This window comes from Dendropsophus ebraccatus, chromosome 2 (assembly GCF_027789765.1).
Source record: "Dendropsophus ebraccatus isolate aDenEbr1 chromosome 2, aDenEbr1.pat, whole genome shotgun sequence".
Classification (NCBI taxonomy): Eukaryota; Metazoa; Chordata; class Amphibia; order Anura; family Hylidae; genus Dendropsophus; species Dendropsophus ebraccatus.
The window spans coordinates 196372751-196385581 of NC_091455.1; the positions used below are offsets into that span (position 1 = coordinate 196372751).

The following is a 12831-nucleotide window of genomic DNA, read 5'->3' on the forward strand; positions in this document are numbered from 1 at the left end:
ACAGTCTATTGGCCACTCAGCCAATCACAGGCCGAGACAGGCTGCCGGCCGCTTAGCAAGTGGCAGACCATGGCCTGTCTTAAACAGTGATTGGCTGGGTGGCCTGTCAGTGCAGAGAAGGCAGAGCTGCAGACACCGATAAAGGCCTCCGCGGACACCAGGGAACGTGGTATGGTGAGTTAATATTTTATTATTTTATAGTTCAATCATCAGCCATCGGCCGCGCATCACTATTACGCGTAGCGATGGGTGCTCGGCGCCCAGTGATTTTAGGTCAGGAACTAAAGAAACGATCAGCTGACGATCATTTCATCGGCTGATCGTTCTCTGTATTACACGGATCGATAATCGTCCTGATTCACCCACTTATCGCTCCATGTAATAGGGCCCTTAGTAACTATACAGAGGTTACACTGCTTTCTGACCTCCAGAGGTATGGCTTAATGTTCCTGGATGCCAGTGCAAAATGTGTAGGATGGCTACACACCCAGGTGACATTTTTTGGAATCTGGTTGTTCACAGTTAGCCTGTGTGTTTGTAGGGAGGTATCATTTTGGGTAACAACACCATTTAAAAGGATTGTGAAAGAACAATTTTTAAATGTAGAGGTATTTAACATAGCAGTAAAATACACAAAAATCAAACAAACATACTCCCCTGCCACCGATCAATTGTCCCGCCGCTTAAAGCTTCCTGTTTTCTGTTCGGAAACATAAGAACTGCTGCCCATTTAGCTGATCAATGAGGCTGAGGCTGGTGACCACTAAAGCTAGGGGAGCATTTCCTATGTTGGCTTAGAGAACGGTGTGAACAGTTGTGAACAGCAAGAAGGTTGGGACAGCATGGGTGGGGGATCAGCACTAGATGAGTACAGGGTTTACTCAATATGAGAATTTATTCTCCGGACAAACCCTTTTAGATAATAAATCAGTGACAACAGGCAGATGGCTCTTTGCCGGTCATGACTTTCATTTGATCACATTTGTGATTTCATATACAATATTCTACATATTGTACGGTAACAACTATATCCTACAATGTCTACAAATCCAAGTGTACTAAAGGTAACAACATTCAGTCTTCGTCACAGACAGAGGGCAGAAAATAGTCCAAATTGGCCATTTCAAATCTCCAGTGTATGGACGACTTTAAAAAGACCTCGATAACGGCCAATGATTTAGGAGCTATGATTTTCCATCTCTTTGAAAAGTTGCAGGTCCATAAAACAGCACCTTGTTCCAAACTCTCTAAAATTAATTATGACATCAAGTTCTTGATTTAACAGTGAATAAAGACAATTTCCATATCACGTAAAAAGTAATCCAAGCAAAATACCCAAACGCAGGACTATAATAAATGATACACAAAAATGCTTACTCTCCGAAAACCAGAATTCCCTCAGAATACATCCACTGGAGTCCCACACATTTTTATTTTCCTAAAGTCTATGTTTTATTACCATTCCTGAAAAGAGCAGGTTTATGAGATCATTACACAAACCAAGCAGTTCCAACCACAAAAAAGTGCTGATTTACTTTTACATAAGTTCTACCACATGCTAAACAGAGCGAACAGAATAATTATCCCAATATATTTCAAGCACAGTTCTCCACATGATATCAGTGAAATGGAGCAGTATACGACTCGAGTAGGTTTGTGTAAATTGAAGTCTCAGCATCATATCATAAGCGGCATGGCTAACGGCAAACGTCTGATGGGACCGATATCATGTTCAAAAGCCGTATTCAGTTCTAAAGTTCTCTTCTCAATCTTATGCTATAGATTTTAGCCACTAGCACAATATTAGCAGTCATCATGGTAACTCATGTTGGTAACTCTTGCTTACCTCCATTGTGGCAATCCCATTGTATTGCTAGTGGCAATCCAATCTGCAGACTACAATCTTACAGACTACAAATAAAGCCTATGTAGTCTGATCACTCCGATCTGTTTCCTCCTCTACTGTGGGTTAGCAAACAGAAGAGATCACTGGAAAAAAACAAAAGAAAACTTTCAAAGTGGACATCAAAGGGGCCACATAGTATACCTACAGAATATGCCATAAGTATCCCCTAGAAGTGGGTCCCACCTCTGGGATCTGCACCTATCTTCAGATAGAGGGCTCCCCAACCCCCTCCAACCTGTTTGCAGCAGCTGGAGGTGGTCAAAAGGCAAAGCTGCTGAATCCAGGTAGGTATGCTATTTCTATAATTCCCATTGACTTTGTTAGGTGCAGATCTTAGGGCCCTATAACACTGAGCGGTTATCGCTCCATGTAATAGAGAGAATGATCAGCTGATGAAATGATCACTGGCTAAGACAGTCCGCTGACTCCTCAGCCAAATCACTGCCTGCCGCCTGTTTCGGCCAGTGATTAACTGAGCAGCTGGTGGCCTGTCTCGGCCAGTGATTGGCTTAGGGGCTCCGGCCTGTCAGTGCAAAGGTTGGAACAGAAGGCAGGGCTGCAGACACCGGGGATGGCCTCTGAGGACACGGGGGAATGTGGGTTAATATTTTATTATTTAACACTAAAGCCAAGGGCTGCACAGACATCACTAACAATGTCAGTGCAGCCCTTGCTAAACGATTATCGGGCCATGTAATAGACTCAGTAAACGAGCTCCGATCTAGCAGATCGGAGCTCATTTACAGTATTGATCGGGCAGCTATCGGCCCATGTAATAGGACCCTTAGAGGTGGGACCGGCACCTAGTAGACATTTATAGCATATCCCATGGATATGTCATAAGTGTCCCAGATGGGCATGGTCCCTGATGTATACCTCTCGTACACACCCTAGATGTATGCTGCTAGATTGCCATACAGTAGCATGCTTTAACCATTACCTACCATGCAAACTTTATATGAAAGTACAGTCCACTGTTAGGCCATCCTAAAGGACACCTCTCCATCAGGACAGGGGTTGCTTATGGCTTCATCCTTTTACTGCTGCATACGTCAAAGGAGTTTACCCAAGCACAATTTAAGCATAGCCATTAGAGATGAGCGAACCGGGTTCGGGTTCGAGTCCATCCGAACCCGATCGATCAGCATTTGATTAGCGGGGGCTGCTGAACTTGGATAAAGCGCTAAGGTTGTCTGGAAAACATGGATACAGCCAATGACTATATCCATGTTTTCCACATAGCCTTAGGGCTTTATCCAACTTCAGCAGCCCCTGCTAATCAAATGCCGAAAGTTCGGGTTCGGATGGACTCGAGCATGCTCGGGGTTTGCTCATCTCTAATAGCCATACATACCATCCAGTCCCTTCATAGATTCACTCATCTACTCATCTCACCTCCACTCCTCCCAGTATGACCGGTTTAGCATGACAGATTTGCTTGCCATATATAACTACATGGTGGGTGATATTGATTTTTGGTGGATGATGTGGATTTATGATGATCATAAAAATGAAAAAAAAACATACAAAAAAACAACAAGATAATGAAGTAATAGATAAAAGTAGATAAATCTAATACATTGAACACAATACATGGCCACACAAGACCCTATTGTACCTGCCTGGTCGGCTTCTATGGTGTGTGTGCCCTTGTTTAGATCCCTACACTACACACTTCATAAAGTAAACTCTGAGTTTCGAGCTCTGCAGAAATACATACCATTCACACAAATCACAATATTTTTATGCCATCGGAGCCTCAAAGAGCCTTACCTATATGATTTATCACATGTTTTTACATAAATACGTATGTATTCCCGTACATGTTTGACTTGGCAGCATTTTCAAAGACTTTTCACATGCTAAACATTAACTACCACATTTTTCAAGTAAATGACTAAATTATGGGCGATCCAATCTGGGACAGAAATAAAAATATTGAAAAATTTTTTTTTTGCTGTAGACCTCGGTTCTGGAATGTTTTGCTGTTGTATAAGATGAGCAAAGAATGTTCCTTCATAACTTACTGCAAAAAGCAATTGGAGAATAAAATTTACTTCATATATTTAGCCATTGGAAAGAGATATGGACCATTACATTTTTGGGGATAACTGATCCCTCTGGTGGATGAGAAGGGGGTCACTGTGCTGAAGAGAATGGGGCTGAGTTGCAGTACCAGACACAGTTGTCACCCTGTTGGGGTAAACATGTGGGTACTCCAGGATTAGACCCACCCTATTCATACATTTATGCTCTACCCTAAAGGGCCTATTACACGGGTCGTCAGAGGAGCAAACGAGCGCTCTCAGCGCTCGTTTGCTCCTCGTTCCCCGCTCGCTGCCGCCGCTATTCAACACGGCTGCAGCGAGCAGGTGAGTGCGGAAGGGGGCAGCGGGGGGGGGGCTGCCCGGGTGATCGCTAGATCGTCCAGGCAGCCCATAGGATATAGCAGCGTCTGCTGCCGACGCTCCTATTTAACGGAGCAACGGCAGCAGATCGCTGCTATATCAGTCGCTTGTTTTTCAACATGTTGAAAAACAAGCGACTGCAACGATCAGCCGACATGAACGATGTCGGCTGATCGTTGCACTCTATTCCACGGGACGATTATCGTCCGTAGCGGCCAATATCGGCCGAATATGGACGATAATCGTTCCGTGGAATAGGGCCTTAAGGATTGGACATTGATGTGTTTTCCTTAACCCCTTAAGGTCAAAGCCTATTTTCGTTTTTGCGCTTTTGCTTATTCCATTTTAAGTTTAAAAGTCCATAGCGCTTGCATTTTTTCACCTAGAGACGTATATGAGCGCTTATTTTTTGCGAAACCAATTGTACTTTGCAATGACAGGCATTATTTTTCCATAACATATGCTGCGAAACCGGAAAAAAATCATTTGCGCTGTCAAATTGAAAAAAAAAACGAATTTGTTTTGATATCGGGGAGTTTTGCATTTACGCCGTCCGTCCTATGGTAAAACTGACTTGTTATGCATGTTCCTCAAGTCGTAACGATTACTATGATATATAACATGTATAACTTATATTGTATCGGATGGCCTGTAAAAAATTCAAACCATTGTTAACAAATATACGTTCCTTAAAATCGCTCCATTCCCAGGCTTATAGCGCTTTTATCCTTTGGTCTATGGGGCTGTGTGAGGTGTCAGTTTTTGCACCATGATGTGTTCTTTCTATTGGTACCTTGATTGCGCATATACGACTTTTTGATCGTTTTTTATTACATTTTTTCTGGATTTGATGCGACCAAAAATGCGCAATTTTGCACTTTGGAATTTTTTGGCGCTGACGCCGTTTACCGTGCGAGATCAGGAATGTGATTAATTAATAGTTCGGGCGATTACGCGCGCGGCGATACTAAATATGTTTATTTATTTATTTATTAATTTATATTTATAAAATGGGAAAAGGGGGGTGATTTGGACTTTTATTAGGGGAGGGGATTTTTTATTAATAAAAACACTTTTTTACTTTTTTTTTTTACTGTAACTAAAAGCCCCCCTCGGGGGCTTGTATATACATAGCACTGATCTCTCATAGAGATGAATGCTGTGTATATATACACAGCAAAGATCGATTAGATCGGTCATAGATTACTATGGCCTGCTGCAGGCCATAGCAATCTATTGCCGAGCCGGGATCAGCGTCATTCCGACGCTGAGGCCCGGCACGGGCAGAAGAACGGATCTCCCCCCCGCGATCGCATCGCGGGGGGGAGATCCGTCCCACTAGACACCAGGGACGTGAGGTCTGAAGCCTCTAAGTGCAGCTGTCAGGTTTGACAGCTGCACTTAGAGGCTTAATTAGCCGGCGCGGGTCCCGCACTGCCCGGCTGCACGTGTCAGCCGGGATCAGCGCCGTTCAGAGTGGGGTCCCGGCGGGACCCCGCTCTGTACACCCCAAGCGGCACCATGACGTATCAGATACGTCATGGGTCGCTAAGGGGTTAAAATCCCTTTACGGGGTTATCCCAATATCAAAAGTGTTGACTGGTGTATGAACACTATGTTCAGGAGAGCATCAAAAAGTGTATGGAGACTTAGAGGCCATTCATGCCCCACTGGGAATTTTGGGAAAAAGTATGCAAAGTAGCACTCTGTTAGAAGGTAAAGAGCTTTCGATCTGGTGCCACCTATTGGAGGTAGTGTGTCTGCAAGTCAATGTTTGATTCGTGAGCCTGATGGCACGTTTACACGGAGAAATAATTCGCCCATTCGATAGTTTAACGATTTTGAATCAACGATTTGATTTTTATAACGATTGACATTTAGGCGAAGAAAAAAATTGTTTCAAAAATCGTTATTGCGATCGTTTTAAGATCGCTTAATCCCATCTCACACATAGGGTGAATATGTGAAAGACTGTTTACACGAAGCGATCTGCAAATCTTTAGTGAACGACCAACGACGATTTGAGAACATGTTGAAAAATCACAATGAACGATTTCTCGCTCGTCGCTTGATCGTTAGCTGTGTTTACACGAGCCAATTATCCCTCAAATGCAATCGTTATCGTGAGAATACCAACGATAATCGTTCCATGTAAATGCACCATGAGGGTCCTATTAGATGGGCCAATGGTGGCCTAATCCCCGCGCCAGCTATGATCTATTCATGTAAAAACAAAAAAGCGATGTACAAGTGGTACAGTTACTCTAACCCCTTCGCGTCAGTAACATGTATATATACGTTATAGATTAAGCATCTGTCACTAAGTGATCGGTCCCGATCGCATGTGCTGACAGGCAGGGGTAAGCTCCTTGCCTCCGTCCTGTCTGTTCGGTGTTCTATGTGTAGAGTCTGCTATACATAGATCGCCGATAACAATAATCTATGCTATGCTATGGCATAGCATAGATCAGTATATGCAATCTAATGATTGCATATTTTACAGTAAATGAAAGTGTTAAAAAAAGTGTAATAAAAAGTTTTAAAAAGTATTTTAAAAAACCCTTATAATACCCCTCCTAATGTTATATTTCAATAGAGCGGAATTGTCCGATCTATTAAAATATAACATTATTGTTCCCGCACGGTGAACGGTGTAGACGGAAAAGAAAAAAAAAACGCACCAAGATTGCTGATTTTATTAAAGGACAAGTGCCATGAAAAATCCAAAAAACAAAAAAGAGATACTGTCCTCGTGCAGACCATATATGAAATCTTTAGTTTAATGGTACATAAATATCCATAGGTAACGCGTTTCGAGAGTCTTATGCTCTCTTTATCAAACCTCCAGGATGATTAAAAACATTCTGCTAGAAACATTAGGAAAATTCTCTCTAAACACTGGCACATATTGCATAATGATAAGGCCAGATTATGGGATTTTACCTACTTGCACCGTACCTATATGACTACACCTATATATATATTGCCCTCTTAAGAGACTGGAGATGATCAGAGGGTGACAGAGAGATGTTCTGGATGAAGAAGAGGAATGCTGGAAGCACGTCACTGAGAACAACTCCTGGAAAGTTATCATTTGTAGACACAATCCCCAAGGACCCAGAGACACTTATCTATAAACAATTTATGGAAAACAACTACATTGTGCTCTTAGATTCATGAAAAAGTATCTTTGTACAGAATGTATTGTTTTAACCTTTTTGAATAATAATAATGAATACTAATATAGATGCCATTGCGCATGACTGAATATCTAAATCACTAGCACCGCCTCATCTATGTCTTATTAGCATTTGTTACCACCCTATATTTTATCTGTCTATAAAATGTGATTACCATAATAAAACTTGGGCCATTTTCTCCAGGCTTATAATCATGATACATTGTCTTATCTGTGTCCATGACGTATAAGTAACGAGTGGGAACACTGCAGGATTCCAACTCTAGATATAATTTAAAAACCATCCTTTACCTGGGTTTTCGGCTTCTCTCCATAGAGAGATGTCAACATATAAATTTAGTCTTATCATTTTGGCGCCCGAACAGGGACTCAGCCGCTTGCAACCAGAACGCAGACAGACGGGATGTGGAGATTTATCCGTCATCGGACGCGCAGATATAACTGGCCAGGTAAGAAAGACTTTCCTTTCTTACGTACTATCTGCGCCTCAGGGGAACGGATCTAATCAGATTCCCGTCACACCTGCGTTCTCTATATGTTTGTAAAGCTGAGTCTATTTGTTAGACAAAGAACTCTGTAACCCAGGATAGGACAAGGTTAAAGTGCTGCATTGCCGTCGCAAACTGTGGTGTGATTGAGATAAGCTGTTGCTGTATTCATGCTGAATTAAGGAAAGGGATTGCCGAACTTATTCACTTCTACGTCCTTACGGGGAGGCTGTGATTAATGCTTAACCCTTGTAATACAGCATAATATCGAGAGCAGCTGCAAGGTCACGGACAGTAGGCGCATAGACTCTCTGTATGAATGGGTTCCGGAAGTGAAAACAATCTGTTCGGTGACCAGTGGAAATAGTACTTGTATTAATTCCACTCCTTGCTTGTACCCTGTCGATTCGGTACAAGATGTAGGCGCCATGGATCAATAGACCCGTGGATTATTCTCGCCGCTTAGGAGGATGGCAAAGAGGGAAGGCATCCCGCCGCAAGCAGGAGCCTACTATAAGACCTAGATAGGTCTGGACAATCCCCAATAAGCTACCTAGGGCTGGGTGCGAGAATGGGACAGATGTTCACTAAAAAAAAAAAAAACAGGAACTCATCATCTTTATGGGAGGGCTATGGGAAATTGAATAGCTAAGAGATAGTTAGCGACGGGCATGAGAAGATGCAGTGCAAGATCTAGAACAGATCTTTAGGAGGTTTGATATGAAGGCAGATGCATGCCTTAGCCCCACCAACCTCTGGCTCTCTGACCAACACCTGGGAAACTCCTCACACTCCTGTACACACTTATTTTTGCCTTGTAGGTAGGTAACCAGACCTACATGTAACATGCAGGGCAAATGGGTCCTTGGAATTTCCAGGAACCTTAGGGTCAATGTAAGTACTATCCCTAAGGGGGAATCAAGGATTAGAGTTCTAAGAGGGGAGGGTGTGGAGTAGATAGATGAGAGCCAGAGGGTCAGACAGAAGGAAAACATTCAGGATAATGGGTGGGAAGCACAGGTCTAGCTGGGTGGACATGTGCCGGTGACCAGCAATATCTAGATAAGACAGAATATTGTAGTGTGTGTGGCAGACCCAAGCCACATCATTATGTTACATCATTGTACCCAGTTTATATCTGTATACAAACCCCAGATCCTGCAAAAAGCTAACCTACCTGCAATGGTGGCGTATAGACCCTTTGTTTTGCAGGAATCTTCCCCTTGGTAAGCTGTTAAAGTAGTTACTTTGATTTAAAGTGCCCCTTACCTGATAGTAAGACCAATGCCTTTTGTGGAGGTGGGCAGCCTAACCTCAAATAGTGTACAGTGCCATGTAAGTGTCTAAGTACAAAGCCACGTACTCAGACAAGGAGAACAGTCCAGCTCATTGCTAGATACAGTACTGAGAGAGCTGAAGAGGTTAATTAATGCTGCGTAGTGAAGCAGCATACAAAGTACATAATGTGTGTTATTTGTTATGTTTTGTACAAGGCCATCAACCAGCTCTGAGGGCTGCAGATCACATGCAAGCAGAGTTAGAGAAAAAAAAAAAAAAAAGAATCAGAGCTGTTGTGTAATGTAATGTACGCTCCTACATTATATACTGTTGTATTTCAGCCAGTCTTACTAAGCTGGTGTTCCCCTTTAGAAGTATGTTACGTGTTAAAAAAAATGTTGATCATTTTCTGTTGTCCCGACCGTGGAACATTTGCTTATTTAGCTACGCCACTTTTCTGTAATCAGCCCTCAAAGATGGCGACGGAAAGCCAACCACTCCCCATATCATCCACGTCTGTATTATAATTGTGACGTCTCAAAACCATGCCCTAAGCCAACACCCCTATATCCGGTTATCTAGTCCGGTGGCCATTTTAACTCCTGGCATTTCTGTCCTCCGCCCATACTGCTTAGTGTCACTGAGGGGGCGGGCACAGGACTTTCCGATAGAGTCTAACAACTGTTTTGCACATTTATTAAGAAATGTTATTACCTGATGGTGAAGAAAGTTAGACAAAGGTTTGTTGGAGGGAAAAGCAATAAGACTGTTTGAAGGAGCTGGGTCTAGTAGACCTATTAGTGTATTAGATTGTTATACGGAAGTGTCAGTAGGAGGAGTCAGAGAGAAAAAGTACGTTTTATTAGGAATGTCAAGAGAAAAGTGATAATTGGTAAAGATCAAACGCAGAATTTTGTGCACTTATTAAGAACCCAATGGTATAAGGAGCCTGTAGTAACTTATTACTGTAACTTACACATTTTTATTTAAAAAAAAGTATTTTGTAGGTATATATATGTATCCCAATATATATTGTAAGCAGATTTTCTTTAAGTGTGTGTCCCCAACGTATGATATTTCAAAGAAGAAGTAGTTTACTACAGTAAAATATATATATTTCTAAGGAGTAGTAACTTACTACTGTAATATATATTTCTATGTAACTTTATTTAACAAGTCTTTATATATATGTGTATATATGTGTACACATCTATCCTAATAAGTTCTATGCAAATTGTTTTTTTTTTCCTACTAAGTTATAAGTATGTGTGCCACTGTCCAAGGTTACAGTCTGGTGTATAAGAGCACAGCGCTGATATCTTCTGTAACTTCGAGGATGTTAGAAAAAAAAAAAAAAAAAAACTTCCAAGAAGTTTTAACTCTTGTATCTATGATTTTACTGCTCACTGCTCAAGGTTAGAAGTGAGGTACAGAGCGTTCTGTTTACTGATAAGAGCAGCGGATTGAAGGAATATTCATTTCAGCTGATTTATTTAATTTTTTTTATGTTTTTACTTTTAGGGTTAACAGTTTTGTGATGATTATGGCAAACTAGCTCATGAATATATATGTATTTTTATCCCTAGTAAAAACCAAACCCATATCCATGGCTCCAGTCTGCACTCCTTATGCCCCCAATATGTATATATTTTTGCTAAGTGCATTGAATCCAGCATCTCTGTTGCCTCTTGATGTAGATTCAAATGGGGGAGGGGATAGAGGTGAATGGAAATGGGAGCAGCCCATTTTGATGGAGTAGTCAATTTTGATGTTTTAAATTTTTAATTTAATTATTTTTTAATTATTTTTGAATAAGGATGTTTTTATTACTTATTGTGTTTGATATTTTAAATTGTGAAAGATGAAAATGTAATTGAAAGCCCAAATATTAATGAAAGTTTAAAAGTTTTCATTGTAGATTGTCCCAGATTTTTTCAAAGATGGATGACACAAGACGCAAGGATATATGGTGACCGCCATGCAGCGTGACGTTCCACTGCAGAAACCGCTCCTGCCATAAGCTGGAGGTGAGGACAATCACTGAGACATGTAGGATGGTTGAAGGTAACTGTGCAGATGTCTATATGAAGCCCACCATTATGGGTTAATTGGCAAATTAGAGATTTGTTTGGTCCCTGGGCTTACCAAAAACACTTGTAAAAAAAAAAAACTGTTCAAAGAAGAAGAAAAGCTGCCATAGAGCGGCTGACGCAACGTTCACGCAGACAAACCCTGAAGCCTAAAGGGTGATGGATGATGGATGAAGCTGGTGATGCTGTTGTTTCTGTGCTATTCCCAAGGTAACAGCGTACAAAGCGTACAAGGGAATGGGGAGATGTTTCCAGTCCCTTCCTGAGGTAACCGTACATAGTGTACAGGTGGAGGGGAGATGTGGATCTGTTTGTTTTTAAGTCTTTTCCAGAGACAATCAGCAACAAGCTGTGAGACCAGCGGATGGAGAAGAGGTACAGGGTGAAGATGGCATCCAATAACTATTTGCCGACAGCCTTGTATCCCACTGTAAGTTATCTGACAAAACCAGCAGAAGGAAGCCATGTGTAATGTGATGTAGTATCCTCAGATTGGGCGGCCCAGGGGACAACAAATATAGCAGAGAGGGTTGTGTACGGCTGTATTGTCTACACCTGTCATAACCTACTGTAAGTAACACCGTAAAGTGCCTGTCTGCATAGTCTGTCATCTTCCTGCCTGTTTCAGGGAATGTAAGTGGACGTCATCCACCTGCCGCAGGTGGCCTATATAGGTATGTCCTTGTCTGTATTGGTGTCTTCTTTACAGGTCAGACAAAACTATGGGAGACGACAAAGCCAATGTCTGAGGTGATACTAGTGGCCTTAAAAGAAGCGATATAACTGAGGCCAAGAATCCAAGTGTCTGTAAAGAGGCCTGTCAGTCAAAAGATGGGTTTAAGGATAAAGGATCCATACCAATGTTACTATTACAAAAAGGATCATATGATATATTATTCTCATAATAAGGTCTTTGAAACCTTAGGTGATGTATCGTTTACACTTTGCTTTTATTTATATGGTGGTTATCTTATGTGTAATATATGATGATCTCAGTCAGACAAGAGACAATTCAGTAGGATCCAAATATTATATCGGTATTAAGCGCCCAGTTACTTCATATTATTGGTGTATGTATTATACTATATGATTATTTACAGGAAGAGATGTGACCATGCGACCAGTCATTAGGCCTGTGTGATCTAATTATAAAGATGTTTTCTAGGTACAAAATGAAGTAAAAAGACTAAAAAGAAGTGGAAATTTTGAGAATCTCTTACTGACGAGTGTGAATTCACTATCTGGTTATTATAAGTGAATCTAGTGGTTACATAGTAGGTCACATTGTGGAGATTTTATTGCATTCACCTGTTATGCTGTTTTTGGTTTATGTGTCAATCAACTTTTTATTTTTGCTTTTGCTATGAGATAAGATTTGCTGACATCTAAACTTTCCCTTTTCAGAAACTTTTTAAAGTTAGTTGTTGTGACTTTCCAATACCCACATGATGCTGAAGTGGTA

At 41.4% G+C, this 12831-nt stretch overlaps 1 long non-coding RNA gene across 2 annotated transcripts in view; it reads right to left on the bottom strand.

Annotated features, from left to right (window-relative positions):
- The window catches only part of LOC138783822 (uncharacterized), a 77928-nt gene that overhangs the window by 36594 nt on the left and 28503 nt on the right, over positions 1-12831 (bottom strand). For both annotated transcript variants that reach the window (XR_011361759.1, XR_011361758.1), the window contains exon 2: positions 1847-1989. This is a non-coding gene — a long non-coding RNA (uncharacterized lncRNA). The remainder of the gene's footprint in view (positions 1-1846; positions 1990-12831) is intronic.